The sequence below is a fragment of the Acomys minous genome (genome assembly GCF_964271855.1).
Source record: "Acomys minous genome assembly, chromosome: 8".
Lineage (NCBI taxonomy): Eukaryota > Metazoa > Chordata > Mammalia > Rodentia > Muridae > Acomys > Acomys minous.
Window position 1 is genome coordinate 60,586,875 of NC_140489.1, and position 13,768 is coordinate 60,600,642.

Consider the following 13,768-nt stretch of genomic DNA (forward strand, 5'->3'; position numbering starts at 1 on the left):
TGAGAAAATCTAATGAGGCAGAGACGGACTTGTGACTCTGTAATGTTGACTTTTTATTACTGTCAAAAAAAGAAGTTCATCTACTTCAAAAACATAAAGGAATGAAGCACGTGGGGGAAGGATCGGGTTTCCTTTCTCTTCTGCCGTTTGGCTAACAACATGAGCTTTGCAAGTCACCTCTTACGAGAAAAACCACGGCTCTTCTTGGACTTTCGCTTGGTGAAGTAATGTCTGCAAATTTCCGAGGAACCCAGTGACTCAAGAATATTATGCTCAGCTGAAGTGTTTGTCAGATCTAATGACAACAGATACTGCCTTCTCATGTCCCAGTGAGTTCAAGAATGAACGCACACGCCTTAGGAAAATAATTATTCACTGACAAGACTCAACCAGGTCAGGGGTAAATCAAAACGAAAGGCCCGTGAATGGAATAGTCACACCGAGAGTGCTGTGAGCGCTGATGAACTTGGCTCAGTTAAAAGCAGGCATTTAAAAAATGTGACAAGATAGAAATAAGTGTTACCTTGTCTACTCTGGGCAGTGGGTCAGGCTTCCTCAGCGTCTTCAGGGAGGCTGAGTTTTAGAAATGACCAGCCACTTTATGGTTTTTTTGATGCTTTTTTTCCTTATAGAACTTAAAAAAACAATCAACAACAAGTAAAACCTCTTATGACAAAACCCCACATTTATGTGATATTTCTTTTCCTTTTTTCCTCAGGTTCATTTTCATTTGTTGGTAAGTGCAACTAAATTTTGCTACTTCCTCTAAGTTAAAATTACCCAATAAAGTATAATACTATATTAGCATATTTTCCTGTGTCTACCTTTCCTCTTTCCACCCCACCTTCCTTGCTATCTTGTAGGATTTGAACCCAGGGCCTCAGGCATGCTAGACAAACACTCTGCCACTGAGCTACAGCCCAAGCCTTCTTTTGGCTTTTTATTTTTATTTTATTTAGGTGTATAAATGCTTTACATGCCTATATGTATGTGTGCCATATGCATGTCTGGTGCTCAAGGAAATCAGAAGAGGGTATCAGATTCCCTGGAATCCAGTTTCTCTGGGCCGTTGCTCCAGTCTCTGTTTTTGTTTCAGCTCAGGGTCTCTCTAGGCTGCCAAAGTGGTTTCACCTCACTCTATAGTCCATATAGCTTTGAACTTGCAATCCTTCTGCCTCAAACTTCCAAGTAACTGAGTTTTTTTTTTTTTTTTTTTTTTAATATTTTGGTTTTTCAAGACAGGGTTTCTCTGTGTAGCACTGGCTGTCCTGGACTCACTTTGTAGACCAGGCTGGCCTCAAACTCACGGCTATCCATCTGCCTCTGCCTTCTGAGTGCTGGGACTAAAGGCATGCACCACCACGCCTGGCCATAACTGAGATTTTAAGCCTCCACTAACAGGCCCAGTTCTGTCTTTTTTTTGTCTCTTTGCCTAATCTCTTTTATATTCAGGATTTTAACTTTTGTCTATTTGCTTGTGATGTTCAGGTTTTACGTCTGATGATCCCTTTAACTTTTAGAGTGGCACATCTGCTTCTTATCGGATAGTTCCTTGGATGCTCAAAGGACAGGTGCTTTAACTTGTTCAAAATGAAACTTGTTTTTAAATCTGAATTTGCTGTGCCTCCTACAGTCCTATACTTTCTGACTTCATTCATGATTTTGCTATAAATGGATCATGTGAGCCACCCCAGTTTCCTTACTTTGCCTTTGTCCTGTCCATCCAATCAACCATTGACTGCATATCCAAACCAGATTCTTGAAACCATCCTCGATTTCTCATCCTTTCTTCATCTTTCCCTTCTGACTGGTCAAGAATGTCACTTTTTAAACACATAGATTCTCCCCTGCTCCTCTTTGCCTTAGTCATCACTCTCCTAGACCAAGCATTCAAGCACACAAGTATACAAGGGACAGCTAATTCAAACCACCACAGACAACAAATGCTGGGGAGGGTGCCAGCACAGAGGAAGCCACTAACAGGTATACCCACCATGGAAATAAATATGGAAGATTCTTTAAAAAGTAAAAATAGAACTGCCCTATGACCTTGGCCTATACGCAAAGAAATCCACATCTTAATTCAGGAATCAGATTAGATGTCCATCAACAGATGAAAGGATGAGGAAAATGTGGTACATATACATAATGGAATTTAATTTAGTCATAAAAAAATGAAGTTATCAAACTTTCAGGCAAATGGATGAAACAAAAATATGTTAAATGAACTAACTTAGGCTCAGAAGTACATTATACAACAGAATCTTCCTCCTGTGTGGATCCTAGCTCCCAACTTTTTGTTTGCTTGTGTGCTTTTTCTCCTTTTCTTTTTTGAGGCTGTGCCTTATGTATCTTGTGCTGGCCTTGAGCTTGCTAAATAGCCAAGGATGACCTCGAACTTCTGATCCTCCGACTTCTACCTCCCCAGTATTGGTTATATGCACAACCAGTTTTTCTCATTTTTACATGTGTGTGTGTGTTTATAGAGGAGTGAGTGTTGGTAGGGTCTGTAAGAGGAGAACAGGAGGCCTAAAGGGAAAGGACCAGAAAAGGCAACACATTACAAGTGAGTTGAAAGCGGAAGAAGAGGGACACTAGGAGTGGCAGGGCACAAGCAGGGAGGGGGCTTGGCCTAAGAGATGGAGGAGAGGAGGGGGAGGATGAGCCAGAATGAAAATGTCATAGGAACTGCTCCTTTGTATGCTAATTGTAAGGTAGCAATAAAGAAACACAGTGCTGTTTATTACACAGTACGGCACACAGTAGGTTTGAGAAGACTGGCGAAGTGAACAAAGTGATCTGGGTACATCTTCCAGCTACTAGACATAGTCTCCATCTTCCTTGGGCACAATTGGATTAATGGCGCCAACTTCACCAGCACTCCATTTTTCTGAACTCAGGACAGGCGGCCTCCGTTCTGTGGACACACTCTTTTGTCAGCTCTGTTAATCCTATCGACTAAGTTAGCGCTTTCTCTTTCAACAGTCTTCTCCGTCACCTGTTCAGACAGTATCCTAGACTCCTTAATTGGATTTCTTTATTCCTTAATTCATTTGTTCTACTCATCGAAGCCTGCCCGCCAGAGCGGCAAGTACTAGGTTTTCAGTAAAACGGTGCCCTTCGTGTTGCTGGCCTTCGTGGTGGGGCACAGGCTGTGGGCCTCGGAATGCTCCTGTGGGCAGGATCTGTGCATGACGTGGGTGCTGATGGCTGGGGAGCAGGAGTCTTGTGTGCTGAGTCTGAGCTCAGATGAGGCCCTCAAGATCTCAAGAACAGTCTAGTGTCAAGGTTAATAGCCCTGGTGTTGGAGCGAGGCAGGACTGGCTTTGAATTTCAAGTGAACTAGCTCCTTACTGTGAACTTCACAGGGCTGTTTAGGAAATTCAAAGAAACCGTGTTCACCTGTGCTGGGCAGATGAATCAACATGCAACAAATGGTCTCCTACCTCATCTACCGCTTCCTCCTCCTCCTCACTTGATAGCAACGCCTGCTCCAATTCTGGGCTTAGCCTGACCATTCTTTGGGTCCCCCTGTTTTAAAGCTGTGTCTTAGCGATGGACTCCTGTGAAAAGGCTTGTGGACATCCTAGACAACAGTTGCCTTTTTCCCCCTTGCTCCCTCCGTTCAGAGATGCTTTGTATTTTGGGGGAGGCTGTTTATACAGGGGTTATTTAGCATTTTTATTCGGTGAAGGTGTTGGCATAGCTTCAGTCTATAATTCTAAAGAGAAGGCGTTTAGCTGCGCCTTTCTTTGTTTGCTGGGAACATTTCTGTAGATAAGCACCCTGCACAGTAAATAAAGTGCATTGTTACTACATCGCCTGGCAATTTACCTCTAACAGACGGCTGTGCCTGCTATAATGACATGATAGCTAATCCATACCCTGCATGATTTTATCTCCCACTGGAGGAGGCTGGCAAGTTTAAAGGAGATGCCCTCAAGGACCAACCAGGGGAAAACCATATATTTTTTTTTTCTGGAGGTACACTAGCAGTCAGTGCCCAGATTTTGAACAAGTACTTAATTTCAGCATCAATTACCATAAGCTTCCCACAAGTAGGTTTTACCTAAAGCTTCTGTGGAAAAGCAGTTTGATTTAATTAAGGAAGTCTTGCAATCCCTGAGTCCATGCTTAATACAGAGAATAATTTTTTTTATTATTACATTAGAAGTTTTGGCTGTGCAAACGTTTCATCATCCACTGTGCCTTAAAAGCCAATAACAACTGCCAATGGCAACAGACAAATAACCTTGGTTCCATTTCTTTAACTTCTTGTAAGCTTTTGGTAAGATTCTCAAAGTGATGGCATTTGATGCAATACCAGGAACTATTTTATAGCACTATAAAATAAGTTTAATACTATTACCAGATGCTAAACTTACTGTGTTACCCTAACTTTCCATGCAGAGAAATGCAATTTCCACTGCATCTTACTTTTTGTGTTTGTCCTTTTGTTTTTTGTTTTTCTCTTCTGATTAGACTGAATGCTTCTTGAAGGAAGAGGAAGTTGGATTCCTTGGGAGTGACTGCTTCTGCAAAGGGCATAGGGTCAGAGTTCAGCAGGGTTCCATGCCTGGCTTCTGTTCCATGACTCTTAGCCAGTCATACCTTCTGGTAATGTTTGTTGTTGTCTTAGTAAAGCTTGCCAGTAATATTACTGGAATACTTTTTGCTTTGTGATTGCTTTAATAAGTTGTTTCATCTACCTTTCACAATCAGGCAATGCTTACAGTAAGGAATAAGAGTTGTTTGAACTTTAGGGAACTTCTCATGTTGGTACCTGTCCTAGTTTGTTTCTTTACTGTTGTGACCAAAAACAACCTGGGCAGGAAAGAGTTTTATTTTACCTCACAGCTCACAAGCCACACTCCATCACAGAGAGAAATCAAGGAAGGAGCTCAAGGCAGGAAGATGAAGTCAGAAACCAAAGCAGAGACCATGAGGAATGCTGCTTACTGGCTTGCTTTCCATGGTTTGCTCAGTCTGCCCGCCCCTCCCCCCCGCCCCCCTCCCCCCCGCCCCCCTCCCCCCCACCCCCCGCCCCCCTCCCCCCACCCCCTCCCCCCTCCCCCCGCCCCTCCCACTTCTCGTTCTCACTCTCTTACTCTTGCTCTCACTTTTTTGCTTTCTGTAAAAAAAAAAAAAGTAATTACTTTAATTACGTGTAAGTGTGTGGGTCTGTGCATGTGAATACAGGTGCAAACAGAGGCCAGAAGAGGGAGGCGGTCCGCAGGAGCAGGAATTAAAGGCAGCTGTGAGCTGCCCAAACTTGGGTCCTACTGAGCCATCTTTCTACCCCCTCTCCTTGCTTGCTTACGCAGTCCAGCACCACCTGCAAGGGTTGGCACCACTCACCGTGTACTGGGCCCTCTCACAGCAATCAATAATCAAGAAAATGCCCCCACAGACATGCCTACAGAATGACCTGATGGAGGCAGCTCCTCACCCGAGGCCCTCTCTTCCCAGATGTGTCTAGGTTCGTGTCAAGGTAACAAAATCTAACTAGCACACTAGCAATGGCTTCTCCCGTCCTGATTTGTGTCCTATGAAAGAAATGTGTTTCGTTCCTCCTTGTGATGAGTTAAGGCATGGTGATTTCCTTCTGACAGACTACTTAGATTCCTCGAAACTATTTGCCCCCATCTTTATCACAACCCAGAGGCAACCTTTCCTGAGGGCTACGGTGACCAGGTGCTTCACAGGCACCGTCTTAGTTAATCCCCGCTGAAACCATGCTTGTTGCTGTTTGCAGGTGGGGAACTTGAGCCTTAAAGGGGTGAAACAAACTATCCTCGGCCACTCAGCTCATCAGTGTTAGAGGTTTAGACTGTCTGAGCTGACTGCTGAGGGTTAGGGAGAGGCCCAATAAGGTCTTTCTGGCTTCTTCCTTTCCTCAAACAGGTGCATTCTCCATGGAAAATGAAATGAGGTTTTTCAAAAGAAAGCCCGGCCCCCACTTCCCTACTCACTCCCATCCTGTGCTCCTAATCTTCATGTGTACCCTCTCCCTCAACTCCAGCTGCTTTGATGACACTCCCCCTTGCTCCCTGCCCTTTGGACTTTCTTCCTGTTCCCCAGACGTACATACCATCTTCCCTCACCCTCAGTGTCTGTGTGTGTGGTTCCCTGTCAGGAATATTCCTCCCTTTACTCATTGCCCATGGTCTCAACCACGTGTCTTCATTCATGTGTTCGGCCTTCCGCTGAGAAGGAGAATGTTCACTCCTCCCTTAGCATGGGATGCTGCCTGCTGGCAGGCCTTTTATGTCTCTCTAGTCTCTACTGGTGTTTGGCTCAAAGGTCCATTTGTTCTTGACCTCACGTTGCTCATTACTCTCCTAGCAGCCTGTGCCTTGTTGGCGTTTGTGAGAATTTATAGCTATAACCACTTTATTTGTGTAATTATTTGATTAATGTCTGTTTGTTCTGCCCTGACTGGAAGTTTTATGAGGACCAGGATCGTGTCTGTTTTAGCTCATTTGTATCCGTAGGGTCTAATATAACCAACCCTTGGCATGTGGTTGCTATTATTTACCACATTGAATGAAAGCAGTGTTAGGAACTGGGAAATACTAACGGTCACTACTGTGTGGGCTCCGAGTTTCTTTAGGAGTGTATGTACAAGCCCACATGCTTGGCCCATCTGTGAATTTCTACAGGTGTGCAAGTGTGGCAGGCACATGTAAACACACATACACATACACACAAGCACAAACACAACACAATCATATCCCCTACACATGTGTATCCACACACACACACACACGTACACATACATGAACACACATCCTCCCTCCCTTTACTTATTACAGGCAGCTGAACCAGGAAGGTGAAGAATTTTTCACGGTGTTATTTTTACGATAATCCATTTGGATGGTTAATTTGGTTGAGGACACTGATTTATCACCAGTTTATAGCTCTCTCTCTCTCTCTCTCTCTCTCTCTCTCTCTCTCTCTCTCACTCTCTCTCTCTTGTCCTATTTGAATTATAAGGATGGCATGTGTGAAATGGGACTTCTTGGCCTATTGTTCTGCTTCTCACGCAACCAGTGTAGTTCAGACAATAAAAAGATCTATAAAATTAATATATACACAGAGTGAGAGGCGAGAGAGAGGGGGAGGGGCAGAGACAGAAAATGAGTGACACTTTGGCATGGGATATCATATCCATCTTTCTCTTGTGACGCTCAGAACCACAATTGACAGGTGGAAGAGGCATACACGAGGTATGAAGGTGTTGTTCTCTCACGAGGAAAGAAGTCTGGTAACCCTACCTTCTCTAGAGGACGGGGAAACTCATTTTGACTGGAATGATTTTAAGAGCTCACAAACTGCCAGGCTTATTTTAGAATTACATGTTTCAAAGGTATGACTTAAAAGAAAACCAATGCCAGGTCACTTTGTTTCTGTCTTATGTCATCCGCCAGCATCACCAACCCACACCAAAAACGAATACTTGCATGTGAGTTTCCACCAGCCGTGGTGCCCCCACAGCAGACGCGTAGTAGGCCTCTGATAAAAGCACGACTGAAAAAATAGCCAGAAAGAATGACACCATCACCTTCGGTGCTCCTTCCCAGGGGCTTCTTGGGGCCCTTTCCCATCATGCCTCCAGGGCGTGTTTAGCTTTCCTTTGGCCTTTGGATGTGTTACTCCCTTCATACTAGTCGTTGACCTTTGAACAAACAAGCTAGGGAGGACTACAGTAGAGTATTTGACCCTGACCAGTGGAGGACAACCAAGCACCTTCCTGCCTTCTGAGGATGTGTTCTGAACGGCCAGGTGGCAGCGCCCAGATGTGATTTCCCTGGAGACTTCTGGCCTGGGTATTTATGGCTATGCTTGAAATGATGGTTATTATTGTTACAAATATTATCATGCTGAGGAAGCCAGCTTGCAAGCACAGACAGCTGCATTGTTTACAAACATAATTAATGAGGTGATTTTTAATATCAACAGCCCAGCACCAGCCTTTTTAAAGACTGTTTATGGCCTGGGCCACAGAGCCATTTGTAACTTCCACGGCACTTCTATGACAGGGCTGCCTCCAAGAGTCATTTCCTTTGGCTGGGACCTGGTTTATTTTATGAATGGCAAAAATAAACCTCTACTTGTTGCTGATGAGGGATGGTTTATGTCTAGCAAGCCCAGGCCGACCAAAAGATAAACACAAGGACACTTTGCTAAGAAGTGAAGGTGCATTTCTTAGCAGCGAACTTCTGTATTTATACAAAAATCCTGCAACCGAGCTGGCTATCCTGGGGGCCTGGGGAGAAACGGTGTTCTTTCTTTCTAAACATGGACATGTTTTTTTTGTGTGTGTGTGTGTGATATAATGCGTTATGAATTCCTGTACTATATCAATTCTTGGAAAGTGGCTTACACTTCAAAGAGGCAGCTTTGTTTTGCTTTGTGGTTTTGGAGACAGGGTCTCCAGCATGGCCTGGAACTCATCCTGTAGCCTGGGCTGGGTTCCCCTGCCTTAGCTGCCCAGAGTGCTGGAATTCCAGGCACGCACCACCACACTCCTCTTGAAATAGGCTTTTGTCCCCTGAGGTATGGCATCTGAGGTTAGACATTGGATGAACTGATCATTTTCTACCTACTTTCTCCTTGCACTCCTGTTTTTGAACTTTGAGCTTTTGTTAGGGGTTGGTAACAGGTTTACTCCTAGTTCAAAAGCAAGGCCTTTCCTCTGACGTGTTTTCACCTAAGCACTTTCCTGGCAGGCAGGCGGGAGCTAAGGTCACTTCTAGGCTGGCAGGGTACATGGGTGAGAAACCGAGGGCCTCTCTGGTGTCCTGGTTTATTTCCAACACCCCAGGGACCAGATAATCTAATACTTTGCTTAAATGTCTTGTCTTTTCTACACAAATTGCAAAATAATTATTGTTTTATTCCCTTTTGACCATGACACTGCCTCGTTATGTTTGTTTAGCAAAAGGCAGTGAGTTAGAGATAAAAGGGTTAAAAATAATACAAATGGCACCAGATAACCAGGGCCTGCCATTTTGCATGTGTTTCATACTCCCTAGGCAAATGCCTCTGAAATTTTGTGTTTTGATCGAGACTCTGTGTATCTTTATGACTTAACTGATCATCTGCAGCTCGAGTCTGATAAGACCTTAGTGGGTACCCCAGGTTTCATAGTGAGTGTGGTAGTTTGCACAACTGTTCAGTGCCAAGTAGGAGTGTTCATTGGTTGCAACTCCACATTTACCGATCTTTCGGGTTCACTCCTCTCAGAGGGCTCAGGGACAAATAATAGCAGTCACATGTGTACCTTCACTACAAGTCTGCTGAAGAGAGTTATTTGTTTGAGATTTTTATTTTGCTGATTATATTGAGGGGAAGAAGAGGACAGAAAGCTACAAGTGGTTTGGAAAAGAATAAGTGTGGAAAGTGTAAGGAAAGGTCAAAGAGCTGAATTTGGAGAAATAAGGAAGATTTTGGAAAAGTGGCCACCACAATGACTGCAAATTTAGAGAACAAAGAGATCTGATGAATTTTTTTTTTAATTTAAAAGAACTGAGATACAACTTACATAAAGTACACAGACACATTCAGCTCAGCCTATTTTATATATGATTACACCATGCAACTACTGCCACACTAAGACTGCATAGCCTGAGGGTGATCACTGTTCTGGTGCCACAGATTTGATGTATGCTTTTTAAATTCCATGGCATCATGCAGTGTACCTTTGTTTCAAGTTCTTTCATTTGACACTGTCTATATATTTGTTCAAGTTTTGCGTGCATCAGTGATCTATCCTTGGTTTCTATATGGTGGTCTATTAAATAAATCAACACAATTTGTTCTTGGACAAGTTAATGGACATATTCATTGCCCACGTTAGTGACCTTTTGGGCCATTTCCAATTTTAAGTAGCTTTGCTATGAGTGCTGTGGGACATATAATTTCTGCTTGGTATAAACCTAAGATGGCTGGGTCATGGGGTATATACGTATGGTTTAGATTTAGTTGGTTCTGCCCAACAGTTTTCCAAACTGGTTGTACCAGCTGGCATTCTCCACAGCAATGTAAAGTGCTCCAGTTGTGTTGTTTCCTGGAGGGAACTTTAAGGAAGTCTTTCTGGGTGTTAGCTGATGCACTTCTCCCTTGGCTACCCCTTTATCAGGCATCAAAAAATTGCATTTGGAATCATATCTGTGTTATATTCCTCACAATCTCTTCCAGTAAGAGCTATCTTTTGCTTTCCTGGATTTGAATCCTGGCTTTTATTTTTTTTTCCCCCTCCCCAACCTTTTGGGTTTGTTTGTCATTCCCCTTCCCACTGGCCGTTTCTTTTTGCCTCTTTTTGCTATAGCAGTTACTTTTTTGTTTCTGTAATAAAATCTATGGCCAAGACAACACAGGGAAGGAAGAATTTATTTAGGCTCACTGTTTCAGAGGGTAAGAGTCCATTAGTGTGGAGAGGCCTGAGAGCAAGCAGGAGGCTTGGTGGCCATAGCAGGAAGCTAGGAGCTTACATCTTCAATGCAGCCATGAAGCAGAGAGTGAATAGGAATTAGGGAAAGACTACAGTCACCTCCCCCCCCCCCACCAACCCCACAGCAAGGCTCCATCTCTCGAAGGTTCTGCAACCTCCCCCAAACAGCCCTACCCACTGGGGACTCAGTGTTCAAATACCTGGGCCCATAGAGACATTTCTCATGTAAGGTGCCATGTGGGCCTTTTATTCTTCATCATAGAGTGGGCAACATGGAAGCATTGTGTTGGAGTTTTATGAGGCTTAAGGTTCATAGTGCCAGGCATAAAAATAACACTAAAAAAAGAAAGGAAGAAAAGGCAGCTTTTGTCTAAAGCTGAATGTTTTGATCTCTTCTGGTCCTGGACACTAAGCAAGGCCTGTTAGTATTTGGATAGGGGGGAAAGTAGCTTTTGTTAGTACTTCCTGAAATGCAAACAAAAATACTCCCAAGGAAAGAGCATATACATAGGAGTGTAGACTCGGGAGAGTGGGGTTACTTTTTGTGTCCATTTGGGGAGACTCCTTTCACAAGCCATCCTTTCAAATCTTGGGGTTCGACAAGAACAGGCAAGATTTCCCTCACGCCGCAGCTTGCCTTTTCTACGCCATAGGCAACTGAGATGTTTTGTGATCACATCTTTAATCGTAGCTTTTATAAAGATGTTGCGGCTGCTGAAGCTCTTTTCACTCTGTAACGGCATCAGTCACCATTACAAAACAGTTTTAGAAACAAGACTTACACTCAACAGAACCCTCTCTGAAGAGACTGGAGATCATAAGGTAGAGAAGGCAGACCTTTAAAAAAGAAAAAAGGAAAAGAAAGAAAAGCAGCCTGTTTAATTTTATGGTTGATGCAACATGTGTGTCCTGCCAGAATAAATCGGATCATCTGATTTTCAAATTGCTGGATCCATTGTTTCAGAAATAGAGGATGTAAATAATTTCAGTGCAGTCTCCTGGATCTGAACCTCTCTCATCTAGAACTGTTATCATCATTAGCATAATTTATGGTGCTATCTAATAATGAAATCACTGAACACTGATTGTATGGCTTCTTAAAGCTGTAATTATTGCTCATTAGGAATGGATTTCATATTGTTTGCTCCTGGCACATAACTCATTATTGAAAGGGAAAAGTTGTCAGTAGAAATGAGGAACCAGGGAAGGCACTTTTCATGTTGTTGTTCCTGAATATTCTCTCAGATGAATCTGTCTGAAATTTTTGTCTGTCATAATAATAAGGCACGGCTAGGACTCTATTTTCTGCTTATTTATTGCACTTCTCATTTCAGAAAACTTGAGCTTGACGGGCCTGTTAGTATTCTCCTCACTGTGATCAAATATCCAAGAAGAGCAACTCAAGGGAGGAAGATTCAGTTTGGACCCATGCTTTGAGTGGGTTGAATCCCCTCATGGCACAGAAGACAGGGTAGAGTTCCCAGAGGCCAGAGCATCCTGGGTTCCAGGAAGCAGGAAGCAGACCAGAGGTAAGGTTGGATGATAGAAGCAGAGCCCCCCCAGTCCCCTCATGACATATGTCCTCCAGTTGGGTCTCACAACTTTCCAAAACCTGGCCTCCAAGTGTTCAAAGCCATGGCCCTGTGGGGACTTTCTACATCCTAACTATGGCAACACTATACTTTATAGCCTATAAGGAAGTGCTCAGTAAATGTGTCTTAAGTGAGTGTGTACGAGCAAAGCAGGGAGGGAATTCTGGAAAGCTACGTTTTGTCTACTTCATACCAAATATTAACACAGGATGCGCTCATTTTGGGGGTCCATGTTTGCAGGTTTTCAGAGGCATCAAAGGTGGGTTTCCAGAGATGTCAGTCTGAATAAATCTTAGCCTATTTATCTTGAAACATCTTAAAGTGCATTTGCTAAAATTACAGAGTGATCCTTGACCTTTCTATTATGAGGGATACAAACAACATTCGTGGATATTGAGTAAAATAGGGGAGCCTTTTAAAGCTGCTCGGGCCTGTCCTCTCTTGTTAGTCAACTGTATGTGTCTTTTTAAGCCCTGCTATTCCTGGCAATATTGAGAACTCACTGCTGCAGTCCGCTTGTTTTGGGCTAGCAAGTTGCTTTGAGATGGATTACCAGCTGGGCCTTAACTTTGAAGATGGAGGCTTCTTGAGTGATTATTATCCATGGATGGAGAGAACCATGCTTCTCAGCAAGGGAGGGAGCTGCAACAGTGGCATTGTACAACAGAGGTCACCACTGGTGTGTGACTTGTAGGAATGGGGAAGAGTCTTCTTAAGGACAGCACCTTTGGTTTGGGATGTGGTCACTTTAAGGGCTCTAAGACGGCTTTTAGTCTGTCACCCTTTTCACCTTCACTAGTTCAGTAAGACCTCTCTTTGTTGATTAATTCTATTTAGTGATTTAACCAACATCACACCCAACCTTGTAGCCTGAATTTTTCCTACGTGTTTTAGTTCCCTTGAGCATTTTGCCCCAAGAAGCCAATGGAAGCTTCCTTTAATAGACTATTGCTCACATCATGATAACTGGCTCTCCTTTTAAAAAAGATCCTCTGATGGTGGCCTCTGAAAGTTGGGTGAAAATGTCAGATATGCAGAAAAAGGAAAAAAAAAAAAAAAAAGAAAACCTCATTCTTTCACTGGAAATTTCCAAACTTTAGTAAAACTGTAGAAATGTTTAAATTGCCTTCCAATTTCTGAGAGAAATTGGTTTCCTTTAACGCTTAACGAGATAAACTGCGATTCGATTCAAGTCATTTTTCCGCTTTTCCTTGTTGACAAGCTGAGCCCCGTTTTTTCAGTTCTCTCTTGCTTTCTGATTGACTTCAAGATTACATCTAATCTTTTTATTTTATCTTGCACGAATGCAGCCTGCAATGTGTTGTGACAAGGAGCTAGACCTCCTATTAGCATATATTTATACCTTGCCTCACACAAAGTGCTGCTTGGGGGGTTATTACACTAGGCTGAAGCTCTGTAGTCACAAAAAGGAAATCATATCACCCCCCCCAATAATCCTCTATCATGCCCGCCTATCCATGTGGAGATCTAATTGTTTAGAGAAAGGGGCAGGTGAGGGGGCACCAGGAGAACAGCTGTGGGTGGAAGAATGAGATGGAGAAATTATCAGATATTTGCAGGCAGGAGGGGCCGTGGGAGATGGTCACTGTCCTTGGAGGCACCTTGGAAGAATTTAAAGGCCATTCTATGAATAGTGGTGACAGGATCTGGTGACTAGGCCAAGGCAGGGACCAGAATATGAAGAAGTAAGAGGATTTGT

General features: G+C 43.4%; 1 long non-coding RNA gene across 1 annotated transcript in view; it reads left to right on the top strand.

Moving 5' to 3' along the window:
* Positions 1-11,979, top strand: part of LOC311603334 — a 30,834-nt gene extending 18,855 nt beyond the window's left edge. The window contains exons 4-5 of the long non-coding RNA XR_014781053.1: positions 719-736; positions 11,791-11,979. This is a non-coding gene — a long non-coding RNA (uncharacterized lncRNA). The remainder of the gene's footprint in view (positions 1-718; positions 737-11,790) is intronic.
* Positions 11,980-13,768: the final 1,789 nt, after the last annotated feature.